This window comes from Engystomops pustulosus, chromosome 6 (genome assembly GCF_040894005.1).
Source record: "Engystomops pustulosus chromosome 6, aEngPut4.maternal, whole genome shotgun sequence".
Taxonomy (NCBI): Eukaryota; Metazoa; Chordata; class Amphibia; order Anura; family Leptodactylidae; genus Engystomops; species Engystomops pustulosus.
The window spans coordinates 131,653,145-131,670,366 of NC_092416.1; the positions used below are offsets into that span (position 1 = coordinate 131,653,145).

Sequence of the window (17,222 nt, forward strand, 5' to 3'; positions counted from 1 at the left end):
ATGAACGTCTGACACAAAATCCCATGATGATATAAATAAATGAATACAACAATACTCAGTGTCATTAGTCACAAAATGGAGCTTAAATAGTTTGATTTTATGATTTACAAAATTTATGGCTGAAGTTATCACTAAGATGGCCGCCACTGGAAACTACAAGTTCCATGATCCTTTAGTTCTCAGTAACTCCTCCTACTTCTTATGCTCTGCTCCCAGTGATGATGTAACAGGCTGTCCTGCTCTGTTACCATAGTAATGATGTGTACCTGCCATCACCACAACACTGTCCATACTGGATGCACTGCAACCAACCCACTACAGCCAAACGTAGCGGTGATCACATGACCTGCCCAGGCAGCTGCAGGACATGTGATGTGGACATGTGACCAGCGGCCATCATCAGTCCGGTGTATGCTCTGCAATGGACCACGCAGGGGAAATTAACAGACTGATTAAAGGGCCAGTAGCATTTTAATTCTCCATCACAGTGTCATCAGCATTTTCTGCTAAGGGGAGCAAAATTTTAAATAACAACTAATTACACATTAGCTTATATTTTGAGTACCCATTTGTATCTGAATTATGCTTATTCCTGGAATACCCCTTAAACTTCCTGGTCTTTATCCATAACCCTGGGAAGTAAGTATAGTCAATATATATCAAGTATATGTAACTCAAGTGTTGTAATAGTAGTGGTCAAACCACTAGCCAGTGGCATTTGAGCATTAGAGTAGGATGCATATGTAAAAGCAAATAAATTGCTATGAAGACCCATCCCATTTCAGGGATTGTCACCAGATCAGTCTATAATAATATGACAGTCTTCTTTTTGAGATTGTCTTGAAAATGTGATAAATGGCTAAGCTCAGGACATGTGCAACATCCCCCACCAGGGCCTAACCTTTTCTTGTGGGCCTGGAGGCAGCCGGGGCACAAAATACCAGAGTGGTTGGCTATTGGCCTAGGGCATGCCGTTGTCAAGGTGCTTGATTTGAGGACCGAAGGGCTATCCTACAGCTTGTCAGGTCTCCAGCAGGTGTTGTGTGCAAGAAATAAGGAGGGAGAGGTTGATGAAGTGGTTTCTCCCTTGGGCAACCCCTGAGTGTCTGTAGGATGAGTCCCTGGGTAATGGATGGGGGAGCCCGTGGTGGTAAGCAGCCATATCCAGAGATCAGATGGAGACAAAAATGTGCAAATCAACTTATGGTTCTTTATTGAACTGCAGGCAACGGCCCAAAAATGGTTAAACAGCAGATTCGGGTTGCTGGAGTGGTCCACAGGAATGGTGCACACGGCCTGATAGTAGATACAGGCTGGGATTGTTGAGGTGGATCTGTGCCCAAGTGGTGGAAAATGCAGCTCTGGGCTAGAGTCTCCTAACTTGCCCCAAGTGTTAGGCAGTAGTTCTGAAGTATCTGTGGCAGCACTGAAGGTGTGCGGCACACACTGGGGCTCATTTACTAAGGGTCCGCGGACTGGATATTCTGACGATTTCCGATTTGCGCCGCATTTAACTGGGGATTTTGACGTGCACGATCAAATTTTGATGCATCAGTGCCGGCTTACATGCAACACAAATCGGGGGGCTGTCGGACTATGTGCCTGATTCGAACTAAGCGCAGGACTTATTCTCCTATGGTGCGGCTGAAGACTCAACCAGAGGTCATTCTCTGCGAGGGCACGCACTTTTCTTGTTACGGAGCAGGTGTCGCTTCAGAGGCCAAGGAATAAACTATCTGGGCATCTTGACGCACAAAGCAGGCATAAAAAGCAGGCATTTCAACGTCTTCCCACTGAGCATCCCTGGAGGGTCCAGTCCACTGATCAGGGAGAAGCAGCAGAGCATCAGCATTGTCATTAATTTTGACGGCCCGGTACTTGATGGTGAAGTTAAAGTTGGCTAGTCTGGAGGCCCACCGCTGCTCCAGTGCTCCAAGTCGCGCAGTGTTCAGATGCGCCAAGGGGTTGTTGTCTGTGAAGACGCTGAAGAAGGAAGCAGCCAGATAGTCTTTGAACTTTTCGGTCACAGCCCAGACTAATGCCAGGAACTCCAATTTGAACAAGCTGTAATTCTGGTCATTCTTTTCCAGTTCTACCAGGGGAACGGCTGGTGTAGGCAATGACCATTTCCGTTCCATTCTGAAGCTGGGATAGTACAGCCCCTAAGCCCTTTCTGCTGGCATCGGTGTAGAGTATAACGGGCAGATTATTATGTGAATATCCTAATAGAGTCTCAGTCAGCCTTTGCTTCAGCATCTGGAACGCAGCTTCTCATTCTGTTGTCCAGTTGATGGGTGCTCAGGACCACTAGCAGTCTTTAGGAAGTCCCCTTAGGAGTTCTTGCAAGGGTGCCGCCAGCTGGGCAAACTTCGGGATAGACCGCCGTTAATAGCTGGCAAATCCCAGGAAGCTCTTGACATCCTGGATGGTAGACTGGGTAGGCCAGTCGACAGCTGCTCAATTCCATCAGCGTTCACCACATGTCCTAGGTATTTTACACTAGACTGTAACAGATGGCACTTGAACAGCTTAACCTTCAGCCCATGCTGGGTCAGGTTTTGGAAGACTTCAGCCAGATGTTGGAGTTGATCCTCATAGGTCTTGGAGTAGATGATGATATTGTCCAAGTATAGTAGGTCTCAAAGTTTTGATGTCCCAAACAACTCTCCATTAGGCACAGGAACGTGCCCAGGGCATTGCACAGGCCAAAGGGCATGTTGTTGAACTCAAACAGGCCCATTAGGGTGGTGAAGGCCCCGTTTTCCCTATCTTCAAGTGCCATGGCCACTTGCCAGTAGCCACTGGTAACATCAAGGGTGGAAAAGAAGGCAGACCCTAAGGCTACGGGGATTCCTCGATTCGAGGCAGCGGATAGGCGTCCATGTGGGTGATATTGTTGATCTTCCTGTAGTCAACACAGAAGCGAAGAGTTCCATCTTTCTTCTTCTACGGCAGTCATGGTTCTCTTTGACTCCAGGTGTTCAGGGATTTTGCCCTAGTCGGATGCTGTTTGGCCCGGGAGTCACGAGGAGCTGCTGGCTGTAATGGTCTTTTTTCCTCCTTAATGGGGGAAACTTCCAACTGCGCCAGTCGCTCGAGTATTTTGCTCATCTTGTCTGCCAGGACAGCGACTTCCTCGGACGCTGTTGCCAGTTGCGCTGGAAAAAAAGCTAGAGCTTTTGGATTTTCCAGATCCACAGGCTCAGACTCCTCCTGAGGTTCAGCAGGTAGACGTTGTCACAAGATGTCGGTCTCCTTGAACTCAAGAAAAGAACCCTGGGAGTGCTGAAGAGACAGCATTTTTAACTGGCATGTATCATGCTTATCCAGAAAACCATTAATAAATTGTTCCTGCAGGGTTTGGTCAGAATTTTAGCCTCCTTAGGGTCAAGGCGGATGATAGCCTTCCACGTCTCCTGTAGGAAAAGGCCAAAGTCTATAAGAAAATTTTGGGGCTTCTGTATTTTCCCAAAGAACTTCTGCTTCAGCTCAGACGCAGTACACTTTTCAAACGTGGTGCGCAGTCTATTGAGGATTTGGGCATTCCCGCCATTCTGCTTGGGGCCAAGACTTAGAATGCCCACTTTCCGTTCTTCCGTGAGCTGATGGACAGAGTGAAGGTAGCTAGCATTTTGGCTCTAAATTCGGAGAGAGTATGTAACCTTACTTCATAGTGGGGAAACTAGGAGGCCCCAAGATAGTAGGGCATAGTCAGGGGCATAACCGTGGCGGCACTGGGTGTAGTGCGAGATGGGCTATCTGGAGTGGTTGGCAGGATATGATGCCCTGAAGAGGGCCCCGGTGATAGGAGTCACTCCACCACAGTGTCCTCTTCCTGATCTGACATAGTCAGGCTGGTGTCCTAAATCTGAGGGGCTAGGAGGCTTAACAAAGTCTCTTTCTATGGGCGATGGCAGATAAAAGGGAAGTGGTCCTTTTAAGGCACAGTCACTATTCCCTGGGAGCTGAGCCATTACACACCTAGCTTGGAAACAATCTCTACCCCCCTTTAACTTCCCCAGCGGTTCTCGCTCAGGATCAGCCACTATGACAGGTCAGCTCTGGTGCATGATGATCTTCTTTCCAGATGTCCAGCAGGCAGAAGGTGCTCAGAAGGATTCAGCAATGCTCCTTTCCTATGGCAGGACATCTGGAAAGGAGATCATCATGCACCAGAGCTGACCTGTCACTGCGTCGGTGTGCACACGGTCAGTAGGCTCGGTCAAGGCCTGCGCCAAGATCCAAGATGGCCGACTAACCCTCTTCCTTGCCGCAGTCACTCCAGCTCCTCCTCCAAGGTACTTTGGAGCTTAACAAACAACCTAGATTTCCCGCCAGTGAGGATTTTGGCGGGTTGGAATTTCTTGCTGTGCCAGACGGTCTTGTGTTAACGCTTTCAGTGGGGTAGCGTCATATGTAGCCTTTCTCTGCAGGAGAGAAATTTCTCTGCAGGGTTTAACCTCGTGGGTGCTGAAGCAGCGCTCTACAGCACGTGGCGAGAAAATAATAGATAGTCTTTGTATTAAATTACAATCACTTGGGCCTTAACCTGGATGGCAGCAGGGTTAAGCAGCATAGTCTTTTAAAGCGACATTTCAAAGTGCCAGTACAAGGCACAGAAGTAAATATCCTGTTTGTGACACCACTTTCAACATCCCCCATCGGGGCCTAGCCTTTTCTTGTGGGCTTTGAGGCAGCCGGGGCCCAGAATACTGGAGTGACTGGCTATTGCAGCCTAGGGCACGCTGTTGTCATGGTGCTTGGTATGGGGACCGAAGGGCTATCCTACAGCCTGGCAGGTCTCCAGCAGGTGGTGTGTGCAAGAAATAAGGAGGGAGAGGCTGATGCAGGGTTTCTCCCTAGGGCAACCACTGCTTGTCTGTAGGATGAGTCCCTGGGTAATGGATGAGGGAGCCCGTGGTGGTAAGCAGCCGTATCCAGGGATCAGACTGAGGCAACGTTGTGCAAATCAACTTATGGTTCTTTATTGAACAGCAGGAAATGGCCCAAAAACGGTTAAACAGCAGATTCTGGTTACTGGAGTGGTCATGGACTTGGAGTGGTCTCCTGACTTGTTAGGCCTGAAGCACTATCAGTTCCTGGGATTAGTATCTGTGGAAGCACTGAAGGTGTGCTGCACACAGTGGGGGTCATTTACTAAGGGCCCGATTCGCGTTTTCCCGACGTGTTACCCGAATATTTCCGATTTGCGCCGCTCGTACATGAATTTCCCCGGGTTTTTGGCGCACGCGATCGGATTGTGGCGCATCGGGGCCGGCATGCGCGCGACAGAAATCGGGGGGGGGCGTGGCCGAACGAAAACCCGACGTATTCGGAAAAACCGCCGCATTTAAAAACCGAAAATGTGTCGCTTGGGGAGCGCTCACCTTCACCTTCTATGGGATGGTGCATTCCGGGGCGTTAAGATTATTTTCGGCGCTGCAGCGCCACCTGGTGGATGGCGGAGGAACTACCATCTTAAATCCCAGCCGGACCCGAATCCTGTGCAGAGAACGCGCCGCTGGATCGCGAATGGGCCGGGTAAGTAAATGTGCCCCAGTGTCTCTCTCTTCACTCTGACTCTGCAGTCTGAAGTCTGAACCAAGACCATGTGCTCCCACTGAGCAGAGGTTTTTATACTCCCCCTGGTCAGGTGGTAGCACCTCTCCAATCACATGCTAAAAATACAGCCAGATCATTGGCTAATTACTTACGCCAACATAGCTGTTGCCTTTCCAGGAAGTATCTACAGCTGCAACTACATCATACACAGATTTCAGAACCTTCCTAGAGAGGTGATCAATCTCATGACCTGAGGAGGGTGCTTTTCGCAACTACCAGTCTGCCTATACATTGGCAGGGGTATTGCACATGAATGCACCAGCTGTCAATGCAGCTCAATAGGACTATATAAACCTGGCACACCACTAAAACAAGGAAGGGGTAAAAGTATCAATGAATATATGGCATAGAACTAGTGCAGAATAAAAAAAGTTCTATGTTTACAAAGAATTGGCTGCCTTTCCCTTTTTGCCACCGAAAGCTGCCATAGCTACATCTAGGAAGAAGTCTACTGTTCACATTGCTCTTGTTAAGTCCTAGTTTATGTAGATGATGGTTAGTAGCGGACTTTACAGCATAGTCAGGGTAAAGGATGAGTTGATCAAAAAGGCCTGGATGCTCTGGCTGAACTATTAGTCTAGAGTATAAATCTAGGAGTTAGAAGGGTAACCTCAATTCCATTTCTTTCTATTTTCTATAAATGAGAAACACATTGGCCCCAAATTATTTGAATGTTTGCACCAGTTTTCTGTCTGAATTTGCACTGAAAAAAATTAGCAAACTGCTTGTGTGACGGCTGCACTGTGTCTGACAAGACAGAAAAAATGTGCCCCTAAAGGGGTGTGTTACTGCTTAGTCAGAGTTTGCACCAATTTTATTACTGATTTGTGCCAGTCCTGTCTGCACCACAATCCGGCCGGGATTCACGAAGGCAGTTCCTCCGCCGTCCACCAGGTGGCGCTGCTGCGCTGAAGTTCCCCGGAGGCGCGCTGGAATGCCCTGAAATTCACTGGCCTATACCTGGTGAAGGTAAGTGTAATTTTCGCTACACATTTTTTTTCTTAAATGCGGCGGTTTTTCCGAATCCATCGGGTTTTCGTTCGGCCACGCCCCCGGTTTCCGTCGCGTGCATGCCAGCCCCGATGCGCCACAATACGATCGCGTGCGCCAAAATCCCGGGGCAATTCAGGTACAATTGGCGCAAATCGGAAATATTCGGGTAACACGTCGGGAAAATGCGAATCGGGCCATTAGTAAATGACCCCCTGTGGGTCATTGTGCACAATGCACTTCTATGGCAGCAGTGTGCTAGCTGCCATTGGTACGGCTAGTATACGACCGCTATAAATGGTTTTGTGTAAGGGGCTTTACTCTCAATGCACTCCTGAACACTTTTGTATATGGTGACACTGACCTGTGTGGTTGAGAGTGTAAAAAAGGGGATCCCATTGCTGATACCTCAAAAATCAACTGATGTTCTCTGGGTAAAATGGGACATGCCTTAAATATCATATTTGGGTTAAAATTGATCACCAATGTTGCACCATATGTCTGTGCCCTGATACATGTCATGCATATGTCGCACCCCATCCTTTTAGGCCGACGGTGAGGGGGGGAACCAGGGGCTGCCACTATGCTCCCTGAAAAGAGGGAAGGAAAGGACTTGTAGGAGATGTTCGTGACCACAGTCTGGATAATATTCGCTGACTTGGGCCCTGGGAGATAGCTGTTGTGGGTCAGCATGATGTTATGAACCCTTCCGGACTATGGCTGGCTCCCAGGGGATGAATGGAGGAGGAGGTGTATAACACTTGCATTGTAGTAATGACAGCGCCAAATAAACAACTCGCACAATTGCATTTGAACATGAACTGTATGGATACCGGTCACGTTGGTGAGCTATCCTCCTCAATGTGATTCTCAACGTGCTCGTCAATTGCTCATCAGCTGCACTGCACTTTGCTCCTCACAGGACAACCCCTGCTTGCTGTGCTGATTCACTCTGCTTCTATTTCAGCTTAGCTCCTCTGAGCTTCAGGCTCTGCTACCCATACCTAACAACCGTCCCGATTTCAACGTGACCGTCCCGTTTTTTGGGTTCTGTCCCGTCGTCACGGGCGGCTGGGATAATGTCACAGGTACCCCCCTCTCCGCCGGTTTATCCCGATCCTCCTGATCCCATAGATAAGAGCTGAAGAGTAGCTGAAGCATCGGAGCCAGGAGGAGGCAGGATCAGCCCCTGCTACCTCCTCACATGATGTTTGCTGCTGGACTAGGCTGCTGGGGGACAGAAGAAGGATGCTGGGGACAGGAGGAGGCTGTTGGGGGACAGGAGGAAACTGCTGGGGGACAGGATGCTGAGGCTGCAGGGGGACAGGAGGAGGCTGTCGGGGGACAGAAGGAGGCTGCTGGGGGACAAAACTAGAATGCTGGGGGACAGGACTAGGCTGCTGGGGGACAGGAGGAGGCTGCTGGGGGACAAAACTAGACTGCTGGGGGACAGGACTAGGCTGCTGGGGGACAGGATGCTGAGGCTTCTGTCCCCCAGGACTAGGCTGCTGGAAGACACAGGAGGAGGCTGCTGGAGGACACAGGAGGAGGCTAGAGGACAGGGGGAACTGGGAACAAAAAGAGGAGGCTGGAGGACACAAAAGGAGGATGGAGGACAGGAAGAGAAGGCTGGAGGACACAGGAGGAGGATAGAGGACAGGAGGAGAATGCTGGAGGACACAGGAAGAGGATAGAGGACAGGTAGGCTGGAGGACAGGAGCAGGAGGTTGAGCGACAGGAGGAGGAGGCTGGGGACAGTAGGAGGATGCTGGAGGAGGAGGAGGCTGGGGGACAGGAGGAGAAGGAGGCTGCAGGACAGGAGGAGGCTGGAGCAGGCTGGGGGACAGGAGGAGGATGCTGGAGGACAGGAGGAGTATAGAGGCTGGAGGACTGGAGGAGAAGGAGGCTGCAGGACAGGAGGAGGCTGGAGCAGGCTGGGGGACAGGAAGAGGAGACTGGAGGACAGGGGCCACAGGAGGAGGATGGAGGACATGATGCCACAGGAGGAGGATGGAGGACATGAGGCCACAGGAGGAGGATGCTGGAGGAGACAGGAGGAGGCTGCTGGAGGACACAGGAGGAGGCTGCTGGAGGACACAGGAGGAGGCTGCTGGAGGGCACAGGAGGAGGATGCTGGAAGGCACAGGAGGAGGATGCTGGAGCACACAGGAGGATGATTGAGGACATGAGGCCACAGGAGGATGATGGAGGACAGGAGGCCACCGGAAGAGGACAGGAGGCCACAGGAGGAGTACTGGAGGCCACAGGAGAAGGATGGAGGACATGAGCTAAAGGAGGAGGATGGAGAACAGGTGATACAGGAGGAGGATAGAGGACAGGAGCTACAGGAGGAGGATAGAGGACAGGGAGCCACAGAATGAGGAGGATAGAGAACATGGACCACACCATGTGAAGAGGGGTAGGGGAAGGATTAAAGGGAGGATAAAATTAACGAGTTTTATATGTTGCAGAGTTGCATTGGGTGCAGTTATACAGGTTATTGGGGGGGGGGCAAAGAAAGGGGCATTTAAGCATGTGGGGACCATCAAGGTCAATATTATATTATTCTTATGGGTGGGACGATGGGCATGGTTTAGAAAAAGGGGGAGGGGTTTTTGTCCCTCTTTCTCTCGGCCAAAAGTTGGGAGGTATGCTGCTACCTGTCATCTCGTGGTCATGCTGCTTCCAACTCCTTCAGTCTACACACTTTGATTGACTCCCTCATTCTGCTCACTCCTGAGTCTGCTCAATACTGACTTCTTCTCACTACTAACTCTTACTGACTCTTATCTCCTCTCTTCTTCTTCCCATAATCCTTTTCTGCTCTCTCACCTTGGTAGGCAGTCCCCTTCTTTATTAAATATATAACAATTAAGGGTATATACACAGTACATTAATATTGCTGTGGGACCCGAAATTTTACACAAATAATAATTTATTGGCATTCAGAGTACTAAACTGTCTTCACAATGTACTTTTAATAAAATTTGCTGCCTCATTGATGTTATCAGCCATAATGAGCAAAAAAAATATTTTTTTGCTTGTGAATCTGTGTTACAATGGCTCAGCGGGGAATCTATCAGTAAGCTTTCAAATACCCTTCAGTACCAACAGAAGAAAAGGGCATTGCATGTTGGCCATTAATATCAAAAGGCTGTTTCTGAAATGTATGGATATGTCAGGTCCTCCAGAGAAACAAACTCTTTCTAGCTACTCTATAGTTTAGTAGCTTTATAAAATAGATCATCCCTTAGTACATTAGTTCTGATTAGTTTTAGTAACTTGATGCAGTTCATCTTTTACAAGGTTTATGTGTATGGCTGGTATGTAAAATTTGCTAAGATAGCATATTCTGACCATTTTATGACAGTGTAATGCTTCTCTGCACATCTTTTTCCATGACAAAGCTGTTTTATTCAGACTAAACGGACTGCTTGTTTGAAGATAGAGAACAAGATGACTGAATTCCCCGCTTCTGGAAAAACAAAGTAAGCACATTGACTTGAAAAATGTTCCATTACACCACAAAGAGAAGGCTAGCGCTGTAAAGAGGTACTGTACCCAAGCGGAGCGGCGGCTGCAGATGTCAGGTGTTTGCTCTGCTCGGCTCACAGAAGTCCTCCTCTTTCTCAGATGTTTGTCAAATGTGATGCACAATTAGCATCTTGCAGACTCTGCTGACAGATGGATGCCTAAGGCATTTTTTTGTTACTCTAAATCCACGTTCTAATTCTGAAAAGTTCTCTTATTCTGTGGCCTCTGTTAAGGGGGTTTTCCTGTGAAGTTCACAATATACTCCCAAGTCTTTAAAAATGCCATTTATCTTAATAAAGTGACAGAATTTAGCTGACACCGAGAGACTAGTTATACTAAAATCTGAGAAAATGGTGGAACTATATTTTCTCATAATACATTACCCTCTTTACCTTGCTTTGCCGATAGTTGCTGATCAACTGATAAGCATGGATTGATATATTTGCAGACTTGTCTTCCTTTGGTATTGAATGCTTATTTGACCATTGAAGAAATAATGTCTCTGATGGAGAAGCCACATTAATCTCTCCAGTTTTCAGGCTTCTCTGACCCATGTTGGAGCAGGGTGGACAGAGGGCAGGCAGGGGCGTAAATGCCCTGACCTCCAGATTTAATATGGAAAAAAAACTCAGACGTGGTCATAGTTCCAAACTGGAAGAGTTTGCGCCCATATTTACTAAGAGACCAGAGCCTCTTAGCAAATATGGTTGCTGGGGAAAGTTTGAGACTGGCATTTAAAACACCAGTCTTGGTAAATCCCGACTGCCCCCCCCCCCAATAAATTGAGATTCCCTTTAATGAATAGTAATCTATGTTGCTCCACATAATAATTTAGGCATCCCCAAGTGGAGATATGTGGCATAATAATGTGGCACAGTCTTATTCTGCACCAGATAAATCATGCTGGATGATGTATCTTGAGTAGTTTCGTTTATGTCTGAATTTTCTGGTGCTCAGATAAGACCGTGACCCTTTCACTCAAGGCCATGCCAAAAACAGCTAAAAATAGTATAAAACCCTTTCAGGCAGAGATCACTCAAGAATTCTGGCCTAGGCAGATTGATGATTCTCCCCTATCTTAAAGATACTGGTGTTATGTATTACTAAAATTTAGTACAGGACCGGGGTAGGGAGTGAAAAATGAAAATGCAAAAAATTAAAATGCCTGGTCCTTAAGGGGTTAAACTACTGGCACCCTCATGATGGGTGTGAATTCCCCTTTATAGAATTATCTCTTCTATGTTACACCATGTTATTTTGCTTACAAATATTGCCTCCAAAGTTATGTGGAAATGAGCAGAAATTTTTTGAAAAATTTAAGAAAAATAAAAGAAATTTGACTCCTCCTGCAGCATCTGTTTTAGTCAAAATATGACTCTTCTCTGCATGGGGAGAAGTGGTACCAATAACATAAGTGAAAAGAAAGAAACTCTGTATACAATGGCGCCATGAAATATAAGTACTCTCGGGTCATCCTGGGATATTGCCCTAAGCCTTCAAAAAGCTTATCCCATAGTAATACCGCAGAGATCAGGCCCGGCTTGTCAAGCCAGGAAGCCCACAATTTTTCAAATTTATTCAAAGCTTGTTTAAAGGGAACCTGTCACCAGGAGACCCATTTTTAGCACTCCCCCGGTCCCCACAGAGCATAGTACATACACTGCCAAAGTTTTTGTATAAAAAATAGGTTTTTACAGAAAAAAAGATATGTTATATTGTACCTTTCATTAGCATCTGCTGTGTGACTAGGCAATTGCCAAAAGGGAGGGGCTGGTAAGGAGTAGTCCCCCCACCCTTGGGGAAAAGCTACTCCATGTACATCACTTTGGCAGTGATGTACTATGCTCTGTGGGGACTGGGGGAGTGCTAAAAATGGGTCTCCTGGTGACAGGTTCCCTTTAAAAGCATTAGTTCTACTTTAAGCAAAAACTCTGGAGAGTATAGGTGCTGCTGTCTTTGGTTCTATCATACTTAGAAGCATCAGTGTCATGTTAAAAATAAGAATCTCATTGCATTGGGATTATGGTTTTTTTGATTTACAGATCCATAGATACAGGTAGTTAATGAAATTGGTGAGAACTGGACTTTTCTCTGCAGCTCGCATTTCCAATTATGGGACACATTTACATACCCACCCTGTGAAGTTCCCAAAAGTGCATTGTCCGACGATAATGCACTGTGCCGCGATTCACTAAGATGTGAGCCCGATATCCTGCATGTGTCCCTTCCCCGCTCAGGTCCGACAGAGTCCACCATCTTCTTCCCGGTGTATGTAGGTGCGTTGTTTGCGACACAATTTTAATCTTAAATTCCGCGCTCAGTCCGAATCAGTCAGATCGTCCGAGGGCCCGCCACCCCTCCGATTTATGTAGCATAAAAGCCGAAAATTCCATCGCGAAAGACACAATCCCCTTCTAAATACCTGTCCCAGCGGCGCAAATCCCCAATACCATGAACAGTCCAACAGAAATGCGATCCGCGGACCTTTATGGTAAATAAGCCCCTATGTCTTTAACTGCCTTTATCTCCAGTTCTCACAGAACCACAATTTTGAATGAAGTGACACTCCCCCTGCAGCCTCTGCCCATTTTCACATGATTTTGGAGATTATTTTATGGGTAAATGGGTAAGATATAACATAAAAGAGAGAATTCTAGAAAGACACTTAATACCCTACCTGAGGCGGCTGGTAATTTAAAGGGGTAAAATCTGGTGACAGATTTGCGACGATTTTCCCTCAAGTGCCCCAGGTTTTTGACGCACGCGATGGGATTGTGGCGCACTGGCGCCGGCATGCACGCAACGGAAATCGGTGGGCGTGCCTGCAAGAAAACCTGACGGATTGAACTTCAGTGAACTCCGACGGAATTCAGCGCAGCAGCGACACCTAGTGGACATCGGGTGCACTACCTTAGTGAATCGCCGGAAAACCCAAATCCTCCACTGAGAACGCGCCGCTGAATCGCGACAGGACTGGGTAAGTAAATCTGCCCCAGTGTCTACTTTCTATATAGTATAGTAATAATATCCCAACATTAGATTCAGTGACCCAGATTTGAGGCATATGGTAAATATATGCATAACATATCTATAACAGGGTTTTCACACTTCAGGAAAAATATTTCCCTGCTCTTTAATGTAAAAGAAAGTCCACCCTTTCATGTAATTCGCCTGTTCTCACGCATTCTGCATCTACTGAAATATTTGTTAACTCCTTGACAGAATGTGAGCAGACCCTTTCATCATAACCTCCGTAGATATGAATAGCATAAAACCCAAGTTACCTTCAAAAAGGGTCGCAACGAATACTGGAATTCTCCTTGTATTGCAGTTGTGTCATTGTAAATAAGAGAACGGGTAAGACATTTCCCTCATGTGATCGGAAGGATAGATTTTCCATTACCCAAAAAATCATAGATGGAAAAACACTGCACATTAAGAACCGCTGTATAACACTCTGTTTACCAATTCTAAATCAATAATTGCTGCTATTTATAATATTTTACTGTTAGGGGAGGGTGGTGCCAGTAGTGGTGTATACAGGCGGTCCCCTACTTAAGAACACCCGAGTTACAGACGACCCCTATTTACAAACGGACTTCTGGATTTTGGTAATTTACTGTACTTTAGCCCTAGGCTACAATAAACAGCTATAACAGTTATCAAAGGTTTCTGTAATTAAGTTTTAGTGTTAATCCTGGTTCTTATGACAACCCAACATTTTTAAAATCCAATAGTCATAGAGACCCCCAAATTTTTGCCTGGAGCTACAATAAGGGGTGTACCAAGCCTGTCTGCTGCATACAGTGTACCACCATGTAGTATAAAATGCATACAGCGTACCACCATGTAGTATAAAATGCATATAGTGTACCGCCATGTAGTGTAAAATGCATACAGCATATCGCCATGTAGTATATAATGCATACAGAATATTGCCATTTAGTATAAAATGCATACAGAGTACTGGCATGTAGTATAAAATGCATACAGCGTACCGCCATGTAATATAAAATGCATACAGTGTACCACCATGTAGTATAAAATGCATACAGACTACTGCCATAAAGTATAAAATTCATACAGTGTACCGCCATGTAGTATAAAATGCATACAGCATACTGCCATGTAGTATAAGATAGATACAGCGTGCCGCCATGAAGTATAGAATAGATACAGAGTACCGCAATGTAGTATAAAATGCATACAGCGTGACGCCATGTAGCATAAACTGCATACAGTGTACCACTGTGTAGTATAAAATGCATACAGCGTGACGCCATGTAGAATAAAATGCATACAGCGTACCACCATGTAGAATAAAATGCATACAGCCTGCCACCATGTAGAATAAGATAGATACAGCGTACCACCAAGTAGTATAAAATGCATACAGCGTACCGCCATGTAGTATAAAATGCATACAGTGTACCGCCATGTAGTATAAAATGCATACAGAGTACCACCATGTAGTATAAAATGCATACAGAGTACCGCCATGTAGTATAAAATGCATACAGCCTGCCACCATGTAGAATAAAATGCATACAGGGTACCCCCATGTAGAATAAAATGCATACAGCGTGCCGCCACGTAGTACAAAATAGAAGTCCTGATAAATTTTACAAATACAACATATACATACAGCATATATACACATATACAAACAGAAGATACAGCATATACACACACTGCACATACATATAGCAAATATACACACATATACATTATATATATATATATACACACACATATTCATATATACACACGCACGCATATACACATATACACAGACAAGCATATACACCTACAAACACAAATATACATTTATACACACACATATACACATATACACACACACACGCATATACATTTATACACACAAACGCATATACACACACAAGCATATACACATATACACACACACATACATATATATACACACACACATACATATATACACACATACATATATATATATATATATATATATATATATATATGCAAAGATAAAATACCATTACCTTTCTTTTATGGTCTTGGGGTCTTGGTAAGTTTGCTGCCTTGTCCAGCGGTGGCGATTTCAGGCCGGGAGCGAGGTTTGGGGGAGTCGGGACCGCGGGAGCGGGGGAAGGGGGGGGTCGGAGCAGGTAGCCGGGATCCAGCAGCCCAGCAGCGAGGGTTGGGGAGGGAGAGCCGGGACCGCGGGAGCAGGGGGTCAAAGCCAGGAGCCAGCAGCCCAGCAGCGAGGGTTTGGGGGGTTGAGAGCCGGGACCGCGGGAGGGGGATCGAAGCCGGGAGCTTAGTTTGGGGGGAGTGGAGCCGGTACCGCGGGAGCGGGGTCGGAGCCGGGAGCTTGTGTTGGGGGAATTGGAGCCGGGACAGCGGGAGCAGGGTCGGAGCCGGGAGCTTGTGTTGGGGGAATTGGAGCCGGGACCGCGGGAGCAGGGTCGGAACTTGGAGCTTGGGCTGGGGGGAGTGCAAAATATGGATACTCTTAACTTTAGTATTATATTGACAATAGGCTTATTAGGATTTGGAGTGCTTTGTTAGTTCCTGCATATCATGACTATGATCAGGCCCAGGGGTGGGTTAAAACGGGATGCGCCCTGGGCTATTTGGATATTTTAACCCCTACACGTCTGGAATTCACTTTTGACATATGGTACAATAATCAAGTTTCTTAACTTCACCTGCTTTCAATATGCAGTTTCAGGACCTTTGGAGGACTTACAAAGGTCCCGAAATGACTCTTGTGCACATGTGTATTGAGAGCAGTAACAGATGTACGAGGATTTCATGGATGAAGGCCCTTCTCATTATAACAATTCTTGAGTAGGCCTGGGCCCTGGGCTATTGCCCAAACTGCCTATTTTATAATCTACTACTGACCAAGCCTAGGAGCATAGTTAATTTTACTATGTTCTAAGGGAATAATATTGGGACCACTTGCCAACAGTAGGACACTGTTATACTATGTTGGAGATTATGTTACTGCATAGAAGCCAATGTACTATGGTAGGGACTAGTGCAGCATTATACTGTGCTGAAGATACAAGGTAGCATTATAAATGGAGGATATTAGAGGGAATATTACTGTTTTGGGACACAATGGAACTCTACAAGATTAAGCAGGGTTTTTTTCCCCCCTTTATAATGTGTCGTTTTTTTTAACATTAGTCAACGTAGGACTAACTTAGTCAAAAGTTTGCTATGGGGCCCAGTCTTTCTTAGTTATGCCCAGGTTATTAACTGTTTTGTTTCTGCTGGTTTTAACTTGTTCCTACATTTATATGAATTTCTTTAGATTTCGGTGACCTGTTTTGCTACCTGTCTTGTTAGTTCTGGTTTTACCTGTTCATTGATCTTTATGACTTTGTAGATTGTGACCAGTTTTGTCCTGATTGTAGACTGATGCTTTTTCCTTAAACATCTAGTCCTACATATGTTGTGACATTTTGTGTGTGTGCCTGTATTACCACCTTCTTTCTTTCCTTGTCCCACTTGGGTTAGCCACCATTGGGACTACTCCAAGGTGAAGCAGCTAGTTTGCCGTCTGTAGGCAAAGTCTAGATGCAAAGGATCACTTGGATGCACCTATGCACTGCAGACTCACAGGCTGTGACAGTGTGCAAGGAGCCCTTCCCCGTTCTGAACTAGAACTTCCTTTGCTGCAATGAGATTACATCAGGCAGAAGGAGGAGGAGAGGGCAGGGTGTGACATGGGTAGCAGCCAGTGAATCTTCAGCATGGAGCAGCTCTGGAAACATCTCCAGTAGCCTTTCAGGCTCATTAGCATAATTTTCAAAGTTCATTTTAGAAGGAAGGAGGCCATAATTAACAAATAAAAGTTTTACCACAGTCACAGTGCCTGGATCTATGAGAAAGTGTCGATGGTTTATCCATGCTTCATTTTGATGGTAGATTTCCTTTAAATTATATATGAAACAATTGGACAATGTAATCAGTTTCCACATTTCTGTTCCATATCTCTGTTCCCTTGTTACTCTCATTTTGCTTACACAAAATGAACCTTCACCCCCATATTTGTTTTCCTTTGCACACTAGTTGCACTA

At 46.2% G+C, this 17,222-nt stretch overlaps 1 protein-coding gene across 1 annotated transcript in view; it reads left to right on the forward strand.

Annotated features, from left to right (window-relative positions):
• The first annotated feature begins 270 nt into the window (after positions 1–270).
• R3HDML (R3H domain containing like) overlaps positions 271–17,222 on the forward strand; it is a 44,320-nt gene continuing 27,368 nt past the window's right edge. Inside the window, exons 1-2 of the mRNA XM_072111041.1 lie at positions 271–333; positions 10,020–10,100. The gene's annotated coding sequence lies outside the window, so the exon portion shown is untranslated. The remainder of the gene's footprint in view (positions 334–10,019; positions 10,101–17,222) is intronic.